We start from the raw sequence: 12,164 nt of genomic DNA, 5'->3' as shown, positions 1-12,164 counted from the left end.
ATATCCAGGCTTTGTTATAGAAAAATAGTTGTGTTCTGGTGGGGCCATATTACCCTGGCTCTTGTGGCTTGTGTTCTTACATTATCCTTTAGCTATCTTGATGTCGTTGGTGTTGGCCAAATGTTTCCAATGCAGGAAGTAATTCAGATTCAGTGACTTGGGCCTGAAAACCGATCTCACAGAAGAGCCTGCTGCTTACTTCTGGTAGCTATGCCTTTGGTGGACCTGAATGTTCCTGAGATCTGGGAGGTCTTTTCTCTGCTTGCTGTGCCTCACATAGGTCAACCAGGTAGGTAATAGGCAGAGAGGGTTCTATATTGAAAGCTTTTGTGCCCCCCCCAGGCTCCCTTGGGATAGAGGGTAATAGGGATCAGGAGCATCGTGCAGCTCTCCACTCTAACACAAAATTTGCAACATCCATCTCTGGTATGATCCATATCAATTTTAAAAATTATTTTTATTTTTATTAATTATAGTTTATTCACTTTTTATCTCCCCTGTACCTCCCTCCCTTTTCCCCTCTCAATCCCACCCTGCCTCTTCCCCACCCGTGTCCCTCTCCCAGTCCACTGATAAGGGAGGTCCTCCTCCCCTTGCCTCTGACACTAGTCTATCAGGTCTCATCAGAAAATATGGAAGGCTTCACTAATTTGCATGTCATCCTTTTGCAGGAGTCATGCTAATCTTCTCTGTATCATTCCAATTTTTAGTATATGTGCTGCCGAAGGGAGCACCATATCATTTTTTTATCTATGCAAGAGTGACTATTTTATTGCCATTCACTGAAGGAAAAGTGATGTAATATTTCTAAATTTACAGCTTTTTTAAAATTTATTTCTTCACAATTTATTCATTATATATCCCTATTCAAGTTCCCTCTCTCACCTCCTCCAATCCCACCCTCACTCCCTCTTCCTGTCATCCCCTTCCCCTAGTTCACTGAAAGGGGAAGTGGACCTCTCCACTATCACCATCTGCCCATAGCTTGTTAAGTATCATCAGGACTGCTTAAATCTTCTTCCTCTGTGGCCTGGCAAGGCTGAATCATCAGAAGGGAGTGATCAGAGAGCAAACTGAGTTCATGATAAAGGCAGCCCCTCCTTCCCTCAATCACAGATCCGCATGGAAACTAAGCTGCAAATCTGCCACATCTGAGAAAGGAGTCTAGGACCTCTCCATGCATGGTCCTCCCTAGATGCATCAATCTCTGCAGGCCTCCCTGGGCTCAGATCTTTTAGTTGTATTTGTCTCCTTTGAAAGCTAATGGACTGAAGTAGAAGAAATCATACCCAGAAATACAAAGACAGGCATGGTATACACTCACTTATAAGTAGACATTAGCTGTATTATATAGGACAGCCATCTACAGACCCAAAGAAGCTAAACACTAAGGAAGACCCTAGAAAGAATGGTTAAATCTCATTCAGAATGGCAAACAGGATAGACATCAGAAGCGGTGGAAGAGGAAATAGGATGGGAATCTAATATAGAGGGTTCTTTGAAAGGATTCACCCAACAGGGGATCAAAGCAGATGCTGAGACTCAGGGCCAAACTTTGGGCAGAGGGCAGGGAGTTTTATGGCAGAAGAGAGGGGCAGAATTAGAAGGACATGATGGGGACAGGAGCCCATATCAAATTTTTTTTTTTACAGTATAAAAGATGACCTTTAATGTGTATTCTTGTACTATACATTTCAAGTTTTCTTGTTTTTTTTATTAATTGAACATTGATAACAATTTACTATTTCAGAAGTTTTTGTCTTAAGTAGCTGCTACTGTTCACACACATTTCCAAAAGTATTTTGGGTTTTTTTTTTTGTTTGTTTGTTTTTTTCTATTTATTTATTTATTTATTTATTTTTTATCAGTTACATTTTATTAACTCTGTATCCCAGCTGTGTCCTGATCCCTCATTCCCTCCCAGTCCCTTCCTCCCTCATCTCCACCGTGCCCCTTTCCAAGTCCACTGATAGGGGGGACCTCCTCCCCATTCATCTGATCCTGTTTTATCAGGTATCTTCAGGACTGGCTGCAAAGCCCTCCTCTGTGGTCTAACAGGACTGCTCCTCCCTTCAGGGGTGGGGAGACCAAAGAGCCAGTCATTGAGTTCCTGTTAGAAATAGTCCTTGTTCCCCTCACTTTGGGAAACCAATTGGTTACTGAGCTACCACAGGCTACATCTGAGTGGAGGTTCTAGGTTATATCCATACATGGTCCTTGGTTGAATGTCAGTCTCAGAAAAGACCCTGTGCCCAGATATATTTGGTCCTTGTGGAACTCCTATCCTTTCCCCATCAGACTAACTCCCCTTCTTTCTTATGATTCCCTGTACTCTGCCAAAGGTTTGGTCATGAGTCTTTGCTTTGAAAACACTGCTAGTTAGAGTCTTTCAGATGCGCTCAGTAGACTCCTGTCATACGGTCAATGCACATCCCATCTGTCTTTCTAAATGAGGATTGATCATCTTACCCCATGTCCGCTCAATTGATTATCTTTTTTAGGTGTATAGATTTCATTATGTTTATCATATCTTATAGGTCTATATAAGTGAGTATATCCCATGTTTGTCTTTGTCCTTCTGGGATATTTCACTCAGAATGATCTTTTCTAGATCCCACCATTTGCCTGCAAATTTCATGATTTCCTCCTTTTTGATTACTGAGTAGTATTCCATTGTACAAAAGCACTACAATTTCTGTACCCATTCCACCGTTGATGGATATCTGGGTTGTTTCCAGGTTCTGGCTATTACAAATAGAGCTGCTATAAACATGGTTGAGCAAGTGTCCTTTTTGTGTACTTGAACAAACTTTGGGTATATACCTAGCAGTGGTATAGCTGGGTCTGGAGGAAGCACTATTCCTATTTGTCTTAGAAAGTGCCAGATAGCTTTCCAGAGTGGTTGTACCAGTTTACATTCCCACCAGCAGTGGAGGAGGGTTCCCCTTTCTCCACATCCTCTCCAGCATGTGTTATCGCTTGAGTTCTTCATCTTGGCCATTCTGATGGGTGTAAGGTGATATCTCAGGGTCGTTTTGATTTGCATTTCCCTGATGGCTAATGAGGATGAGCATTTCTTTAAGTGTTTTTCTGCCATTCGATATTCCTCTGTCGAGAATTCTCTGTTTAGCTCTGTTCCCCATTTTTTAATTGGATTACTTGGATTGCTGCTTTTCAGCTTCTTTAGTTCTTTGTATATACTGGATATTAGTCCTCTGTCAGATAAAGGGTTAGTGAAGATTCTTTCCCAATCTGTAGGCAGTCGTTTTGTTTTGATGACAGTATCCTTTGCTTTACAGAAACTTTTCAGTTTCATGAGGTCCCATTTATTGATTGTTGCTCTTAGAGCCTGTGCTGTTGGTGTTCTGTTCAGGAAGTTGTCTCCTGTGCCAATGAGTTCTAGGCTGTTCCCCACTTTTTTTTTTTCCAATTGATTTAGGGTATCTGGTTTTATGTTGAGGTCCTTGATCCACTTTGACTTTAGTTTTGTGCAGGGTGATAAATATGGATCTATTTTCATTTTTCTGCATGTAGACATCCAGTTGGTCCAGCACCATTTGTTGAAGATGCTGTCTTTTTTCCATTGAATGGGTTTGGCTTCTTTGTCAAATATCGAGTATTCATAGGTGTGTGGATTTATTTCTGGGTCTTTTATGCGGTTCCATTAATCCTCCTTTCTGTTTCTATGCCAACACCATGCAGTTTTTATTACTGTTGCCCTGTAGTACAGCTTGAGATCAGGAATGGAGATACCTCCAGATGATCTGTTGTTGTACAGGATCATTTTGGAGATTCTGGGTTTTTTGTTTCTATATATGAAACTGAGAATCTTTTTTTTTCAAGGTCTGTAAAGAATTGAGTTGGTATTTTGATGGGAATTGCATTGAATCTGCATATCAAATTTTTAAGACTGAATAATATGCCATTGTGTGTGCATATATATGTAGGTATATGTGCTTGTTACATCCATTATGTTTATATATCCTCTTATCCAATTAAAAGCACACTTATTATGACAAATATTGATATGATTGTAGGTTTTCAAATGTCTCCTTGAATCTTTGCTTAAATTCCTTTGGTTTTGTAAAAGAAGTAAAGTGCAATTTGAATGACCATAGCATCCATATTTGAATTCTTGGTCCCTAGTTGTTGGACTATTTGGGACAGAATAAAATGTGTAGTCATTTTCAAGGATGTACATAAATAGGTGTGAACTTTGAGGTTTCAAAACCCCATGTCAGACCCAATTTCTGTCTCTTCATGCCCTAACATGTGGATGAGGCAGAGCTCTTAGCTACTGTTCCAGCATCATCATGTTTGCTTGCCTGCCACCATGCTCTCTATCATGATGATCATGGACACTAACACTCTGAAACTGTAAGTAAGCCCACAAGTAAATGCTTTTCTTTATAAATTGCCTTAGTAATCATGTCACATCACAGCAATAGAAATGGTACTAAGACATGAAGTTTCTAAAGTATATAGTTCTTCTAAAATAAATTATTGATGATACTGTTACAATCTTCTTCATATTATAAAAAAACAAACAAACAAACCTTATGCATTGACACTAGAATTACACAGGTCTTCCATTTTTCCATGATATTTACAGGTCTTGGGTTTTATTTTTTTATTTTTTATAATGGTGATTTTTATTTTCACTTTACGATTTGAGAACATTTTTAATATTTTTTTTTTCAAATCCTTGCCAGATATTGGAATTAGGCTGTTGGGCGTTTTCTACTTGTTTGGTTTTTCTTGTAGTACTTTATACATTACAGATATTAATCACTTATATATTTGTAAATACTTTTCTCAATATCTAAATTTTATTATAGTGTTTTTAAAGAGCAACACTTTTGTTTTTATGTAATGCAATTTATGTTTTATTTCTTTTTATGTGTCTTACTGGTGCAATACCCAAGAAATAACTGCAAAACTAGTATTATTAAAAAATTCTCTATTATATTTAGAATTTTGTTCTATTTTAGGTTATTTTTTAATAGTCTAGGTCAATATCAGCTCTTTCACATATGAATATCTCATATTTTCAGATTATTTTTAATAGGATTAGACTTTTTGTTCTTAGTCTTATGTTTAAATCACTTTCCCATAAAGCAAGAGGAACACTACTCCTTTTCTGGTGGGAGTACAAACTTGGAGAACTACTATGGAAATTAATCTGGAGATTTCTCAGAAAATTGGGAATAGATCTACTTCAAGAACCAGCTATACCACTCATGGGCATATACCCAAAGGATGCTCTATAATACCACAAGATCACTTGCTGGACTATATTCATAGGAACTTTATTCATAATAGCCAGAAACTGGAAGCAACCTAGAGGTCCCTCAACAGAGGAGTGGGTAAAGAAATTGTAGCACATTTACATAATGGAATAATTTTCAACTATTAGCTATTGAAAACAGAAACATCATGCAATTTGTAGGCAAATGGATGGAACTAGGAAAGATCATCCTGGGTGAGGTAATGCAGACCCAGAAAGACAAGCATGGTCTGTACTCACTTATAACTATATATTCTCCATAAAGTAGAATATAACCATGCTATAAGCCATAGACTCAAAGTAACCAAAGAGGGCTCAAGTGAGGATGCTTGAATTTCGCTAAAAAGAGGAATTATTATAGACATATGAAGTAGATGGAGGGAGGAAACATGGAGGTAACAGGAGAGGGTACCAGGTGCAGGGAGGAGACAACTGGGAGAGAAAACTGAAATTGGGGCCATCGCTGGGATAGAGCAAGCTCCAGGGAGTCTATAGGGCTGAAGCTAGATGAAACTCCTAGCAGTGAGGACTCAGTAGCCTGAAGTGCCCTTCTCCTTATAGCCAGACAGGACTTACAGTGGAGGGCAAGGGACAACCATGAAACTTTCAGCCCAAACTTTTTCTTGTCTACAAGAAGTGCAGGGATTAAGAGTGAGTAGAAATTAAGGGAATGACAAATCAATGAATGGCCCTATTTGAGGCCCACCCCATGGGAGAGAGCCAACACCTTACACTATTAATATTACCCTGCTTTGTTTGAAACAGGAGCCTAGCATAACTGTCTTTTGACAGGCTTCATCCAGCAGCTTATTAAAACAGTTGCAGACACTCACAGTCAAACAATAGGCTGAGCTTGAGGTATTTTGCATAAAAGTGTGGGATAGAAGGAGCCAGAGGGGTCAATAACACCACAAGAAAACTTACAGAGTAAACTAAACAGGGCCCTTGAGGGTACACAAAGACTGAACTACCAGGCAAAGAACATGCATGGGCTGGGCCTACACCCCTACACATATGCAGATGTGCACCTTCGTCAACATATGGGTCCCCTAAAAATGTGAGTAGAGTCTGTCTGTGACTCTGTTGCTTGCCTCTGGATCTTCTTCCCCTAGCCAGTTGTCTTGTCAGTCCTTAGTGGGAGAGGATGTGCTAAGTCTTGCTGTGACCTGATGTGCCACTGTGGGTTGGTACCCTTTGGGTACATAACCTCTTCTGAGAAGAGGAGGATGAAATCAGAGGAGGGGGCATGAGTGTGGTACTGGGAAGAGAACAGGGAGGGAGTTGGGATCAGGCAATAAATGACTAAACAAATAAAAATTGAAAAGAAAAAAGAAATTTATCCTCTCAAACTTCCTTCTTTTCCTCCCTCTATTCCTTCTTTATTCCTTCCTTCTTTCTATATGTCCTTTCCTTTTATATTAATTTATAACAAATTACTCATTTGTATCCCCTCTGCAACTCCCCTCCTTTGTTTCCTCCCTAGTTCCACACACCCTCCTTCTTCTCTCCCTATGCCCTTTCCCTACTCCCATGATAGGAGAGGACCTCCTCACCTTCTATATAATCCTAGCTTATCAGGTTTCGTCATGGCTCCCTGCATCATCTTCCTCTGTGGCCTGGGAAGACTGGAACTCACAAGGGGAAATGATCATATAGCCAACCACTAAGTTTATGTCAGAGACAACCCCTTATACTCCTTACTAGCGTACACACATGGAAACCCAATCATTCAACAAGAACATTTGCTCAACTATGTTCACTGCAGCTTTATTTGTAGTAGCCAGAATCTGGAAACAACCTTGATGTCCCTCAATGGAGGAATGACTACAGAACGTATGCTACAACTGATGGACTAAGATCAGAAAGGAGAGGAGAACCTCCCCTATCAGTGGACTTGGGGAGTGGCATGCATGGAGAGGGAGGAGGGAGGGTGGGATTGGGAGGGGAGGAGGGAGGGGCTTATAGGGGGATGCAGAATGAATAAAGTGTAATTGAGAAAAAATTTTAAAAAAAAGGGAAAAAATAATTTAAGAACCTTAAATGACTTACAAAAGTGGAGGAAAACATGGAGTTAGTCAATTTACATGGAGCATGTCTCGCCCCTGGGGGCAATGGTCTCCTGAACCTACTCAGACATCGGACACCACCACTGCTAGTTGTAGAACTGATGCAAGATGTTCCAACGAGGGGGTTAAGGCTTCTCATAATATTTCCTATAAGCCCACACCTGTTTGTTTATATCCCTCATTTTTATTCATTATTAGCCAGATAGAGCCAAGTAATTGTGGTGATGATACTTGCTTTTTTGCCCAATGCTGGAATGCTAGTGAATTTAGGTATGCCCTGGTTACTTGCATGCCTCGCTGGGTGCCTGTGCCCGTTGATGCCCCTCATGCTATGACTCTCTTCAGACAGAAAAGGGATCTTGGAACTACAGCCGCCACTGTTACTGCCATCTCATTGGCGGCTGTTGGAGCTACCACCGTGACATTAGCCATGAGTCATACTGTGCAGACTGCTCAGACCCTGAATAATCTTTTAGCCAATGGAGCTCATGTCTTAGATGTACAAAAAGGAATTAATGCTCAACTAAAAGGAGGCTTGATGGTGTTCAATCAGAGGATTGACCTCGTGCAGGAGCAAATTGATACCCTATGGCAAATCGCTCAACTTGGCTGTCAATGAAAGTATGCTGGACTTTGAGTCACTAGCATACAACATGAGAATTTTTCCTGTGCTGCAAATCTGTCTAAACAATTGTCTAGCTATATTTTAGGTAATTGGACTGGAGAATTCGATACTACGATGGAGCAGCTGAGAGTGGCCATTATCACAGTAAATTCTACCAGAGTGGACGCAGGACTAGCCACAGGATTACCACCATGGATTGCTGCAGCCATGAATCATCTGAAGGAATGGGTGGACATGGGAGTGTTAGCAGGTCTTCTGGTGTTGGTCTCCTTGGTTTGCCTGTGGTGTATATGCAAGATTAGAGTCTCACAACAGCGTAATGCAGCCATGACCATTCAGGCCTTTACAGCCATTGAAGCAGGACAGTCTCCCCAAGCATGTTTGGCTACCATAAAAAGCTAAAATGTTATGCTCAGGATGCGAGGCTAAGCACTGCACTCAGGGTCAGCTGCTTTCGACCCAGAGAAGAGCATGTCTGATTGCACGCGGGTTGATGCCCCAGGTCCCGCCTGTGAGAAAAAGGTATCAGACGGGTCTGATGCTCTTTGGGTGGATGACACCTAAATGAACATCAGTACAAAGTCCCAATTTATTTCTAATATCAGAGATCAGACCTCTATTCTTGCCTGATGCGTCTAAAACAAAAAGGGGGAACTGCAGAGAGCTGCAGAATGCTGTGCCTTAAAGAAGGAGCTGGTTTCCGCCTTCCACCTTCCCGATGGTGAGTACTCTCTGTCACTAACAATTCCACATTTGGCTAAGGCTGAGGATCTGGCTTGCTTCCATGTATGTGGACCTATCTGCCTTGCCCACGTGACACGCTGGGGTTGGCTACCCAGAGGCTATTTAAGCTGTGGGCTGGCTTTCCCCAGGGTCCGATGATTGTTAAAGGTTCCTGAATAAACTGCATTAAAAAAAAAAAAAAAAGAAAGTGTGCTACATTTGCACAATGGAATACTACCTACCACCAAAAAACAAGGAAATCGTGAAATTTTCAGGCAACTGGTGGGAATTAGAAAAGATCATCCCAAGTGAGGTAACCCAGAAGCAGAAAGACACATATGGTATATACTCACTTATAAGTGGATATTAGCCATAGGATAAACATACAAAAGTCTATAGTCCTAAGGAAGCTAAACAGCATGGAGGACCCTAGGGAAGACACTTAATCCTCATTCAAAGGGGCAGATAGGATAAACACTGGAAGTAAGAGAAGACAAGGAACAGGACAGGAGCTTTCCATAAAGGATCTCTGGAAGTCTTTACCCATGACGGTATTGAAGGAGACAGTGAGACTCATACCCAAGTTTGGGTAGAATGAAAGAAACCTTGTGGAAGGAGAGGGAGATAGAAAGACCTGGAGGAGACAGGAACTTCACAAAGAAAACAACAGAGACAAAATCCCTGGGACCACGGGGCCTGCAGAGACTGATACTCCAACCATGGACCTTGAATTGAGAGGACCTAGAACCCCTGTTCAGAAGTCTATAGTTTCTTTTCAATTTACATTTTACAATTTAAAATTTACAATTTACAATTATTTACAATTTACAATTTACAATTTACTTTGTTTTTTGACTGGTTTTAGTATGCAGCCTAGGCTCATCTGTAACTCTTGGTAATCTCTGCCATCTGAGTGCTTAAAGTATAGATAGGCATGAGCCACTGTGCTAATTAGAGACATTATTCAACACTATATTAGAATCTTAAGAGGGCAATAATGAAACTGTGTTATCTCTCCTTCAGTAGCATAATCCATTATTACTGCAAATAATGACTGCTACAATGGTCTTCTTATTTTATTTGTCTCAATTATGCTTAACACAATTACTCAAAGACAGTAGATGATTAATTAATAGCTTCAAGGTGAGAGCTCAAACATAGATCTCATATTATTGATTATAACAAATTTAGAAAATTTATTATCTAAATATTCATTAGAATAGAAATCTAAACATTGAACTCATTCAGCCAGCAATGTTTGAAGATGATTATACTTGAATAACTATATAAAACAAGTTAATAAAATAAAGCCATCTACATTTTATCTTAAAAATCCTTTAAAGAAATGATAAACATATTTGAAGAATTTAGAGATTGTCACGATGAAAATACCGCAGAGCTTTGGTGATTTCTAGAAAAAAAAATATATTGAAAGGTTGAAAAGTGAAACATATAATAAAATATGATGATAAGACATATAAAATATGAAATTCCTAAGGAAAAAAATCACTAAACTGGAACACAATATATGATAGATCAAGGCATATGTGACAGAGAAGGATTATACAAGTGAAAAGTGCCCAGTAAGTAAAGGAGAAGTAGTAAGGTATCTACTCTGAATTTTAGTTTAGTGGGAGCATAGTATATTCTGTGAAATCTACAGGTCAAGATGATAGGAAATGCCCCTCCCCAGGAATATGTAGCTGTAATAGTTAAAACAGATTTACTTAATTGCTTTTATAGCATGTAAATAAGTAGTGTGTAAAGGAACAAAACATCAAACACTGAAATTCCAAGGTCAGGAATATCATAATTCAAACTCTGGTCAGCTTATTATATACTGTAGTATAATTGTGTGTAACTTACTTTTAGTTTTCATAAAGCAAAAAGGTATATATTTCAAATCTAGGGAAATAACTCAAGATAATTCAAATTTTACTGTGTAAGGCCTATCTGATCAGTAAATTATGCCTAGAGTTTGATGTTATTGTGTCTGTGTGAACAAAAATATTAATTGGAATACCATTGCACATGTATTGGCCATTTATAGTCATAAACAAGCTTTAAGTGGGTAAGACCCAAGCATGTATCATGGTGCAGAACCAGAATGGCTATTAACTTCAAAAATTAATCACAATATAAAAAATTAAAAACGGCACTAATCTTAATTTTGAAGCATGCCAGCTCTTGCATAGCAGAATATAATGCTTGAATGCTGCACTTTCACCCTATGTGTGTACCATGCCTGTCGTAATAGTTAAACCTTAATTTAAGCATCTACAATTGTTCTATTTGGAATATGTTGGGTTTGCATTTATCTTTCTGCAATTATGTTGAGTTTCCAACAAGTTATTACTATGATTAGCTAACCTTAATTTGTTATATGTGTTAGGACAAAGTTTGTTGTTTGTAAACTTAAAGATGAAGAAAATAATGATAGAATCTCAAATGATAAGTACTAGACAAGATAATTCCAATTTAGAAAATTAGTCTAATCTCCCCCTTAGAGTTCTGATATGTAATTAATCCCTATCCAGTTAGATCACAGCAAAATTTCAGTAGTTATAGTTCTCTAGTAATGTACTCTGACAAAAAAAATATCTTTCTTACATTCTCAACGACTGGAACTTTTTCTGGAACTCACAGTCAGAGTCAACAATACACCTCAGGGTCAATTAAGGCATAAAGCTGGTATTCAAATGTGTACTCAGCCCATTTGTTTAACCTGTCTCTAAGAAAACAATGTAATAACCTAATTCAATTCTCGTAGATTTCTCTTGCGATTTATTTTTTACAATGAAAGCTGGTACGTAGCCGTAATTTTAAATTATGTATTTTTCCATGTCCCTGATTAGGGATTGTGCACTAGTGTTTGTCTATATATCATTTCCTTAAAAAAGGAAATAAGCTAAAAGCAGTCTTATAAAATGAACATCTACTATAAATGGTGACTTAACACATGGATATTATTTGATATAAAATACTTGTATTACCACTAGCTATCTGGGTCAGTTCTAGTCAGATGGAGCCAGTGACTTAAGCCATTATGAAACAATGTTAAACCTCAACATAAAATCAGTCACATTAGAGAAAATAGTGAGGAAGAGCCTAGAAGCCATTGGCACATGAGACAACTTCCTGAACAGGAACACCAATAGCACAGGTTCTAAGAGCAGCAATCAATAAAAGGAACCTAATGAAAATGAAACTAAAACAAAGGACACTGACATCAGAATAAAACAACACCCTACAGACTGGGAAAGGATCTTTACCAACCCTATGTCTGACAGACGACTAATATCCAGAATATATAAAGAACTCAAGAAGTAAAAAAACAACAAAACACGTAACCCAATTAAAAAAAATGGAGTACAGAGCTAGACAGAGAATTTTCTGTAGAGGAATATAGAATGGCAGAGAAACACTTGGATATAACCTAGAACCCCTGCTCGGATGTAGCCCA

General features: G+C 38.9%; 1 non-coding gene across 1 annotated transcript; it reads right to left on the bottom strand.

Annotated features, from left to right (window-relative positions):
* Positions 1-626: 626 nt before the first annotated feature.
* On the bottom strand, positions 627-734 carry LOC132651561 (U6 spliceosomal RNA). The gene has a single exon (XR_009589168.1). It is a non-coding gene; the product is annotated as a U6 spliceosomal RNA (small nuclear RNA).
* Positions 735-12,164: the final 11,430 nt, after the last annotated feature.

This window comes from Meriones unguiculatus (assembly GCF_030254825.1).
Source record: "Meriones unguiculatus strain TT.TT164.6M chromosome X unlocalized genomic scaffold, Bangor_MerUng_6.1 ChrX_unordered_Scaffold_31, whole genome shotgun sequence".
Lineage (NCBI taxonomy): Eukaryota > Metazoa > Chordata > Mammalia > Rodentia > Muridae > Meriones > Meriones unguiculatus.
The sequence above is the reverse complement of the archived record's forward strand: the minus strand, read 5'-3'. Positions and strand labels throughout refer to the sequence as shown.